This window comes from Alligator sinensis, unplaced genomic scaffold (assembly GCF_000455745.1).
Source record: "Alligator sinensis unplaced genomic scaffold, ASM45574v1 scaffold572_1, whole genome shotgun sequence".
NCBI classification, from domain to species: domain Eukaryota; kingdom Metazoa; phylum Chordata; order Crocodylia; family Alligatoridae; genus Alligator; species Alligator sinensis.
The window spans coordinates 149,345-150,154 of NW_005842288.1; positions in this window are offsets into that span (position 1 = coordinate 149,345).

Consider the following 810-nt stretch of genomic DNA (forward strand, 5'->3'; position numbering starts at 1 on the left):
CTCTTTCCTTTTCAGAAAGGCAGAGCTTTTTATCTTCATGTCACTGAAACTGATCTCCTCAAGTCAGCATCCTGGCTAACTTTCTCTTTGTGCCCTGGTATAATTCACTCAAGGGCATGACAGTGGGCACATCTACGAGAGGTGCTAAATGTGCAGTAGACTAATTCTACTTTGCATTAGTGCGGCAGGCAAAAACCATGCTAATGTGCTAATGCACTGTAGAATAAGTCTACGGTGCATTAGCATCACAAGAAAAGCATGTATAGCACTACTGCACAGTAGCACTAATGACTGTGTATTGTATTAGTACCTGTTATTGCAGGTACTAAACATAATGCACAGTAACTACAACACATTAATGCATGTATAGACATGCCCTGTATATAGTACATATGGGGAAGATTTAATACTGGTGTCATATTGACCATAGTGCCAATATCGATCATCATGAAGAGATCAATTTACACTGTCATAAATGGAACCAGGACTGAGTGGAGATTTTATCAGGATGAATAACCTGGGGAGGGGGAAGGTTGCAGGTGTGGGTTGGAACTAAGGAATAGGAAACAGTGGGCATGTCTACACATGCAAATGCTCCAGGGTGGGTTCACTCTAGAGTAAATTACTCTAGAGTGAACCCACCCCAGGCAGGCATCTACATGTGCGGAGAAGTGGGAGCAGATTTTTTGCTCATGGCAGCAGTCTGTTCCTGCCCTCTCTCTCTGCACTGTCCCCCTGCAGCAGCCATGGACATGGGGCCAAGAGACAGCTACCTTCTGGTGGGGGCTGGAACATTGCTCCTGGCTGCCA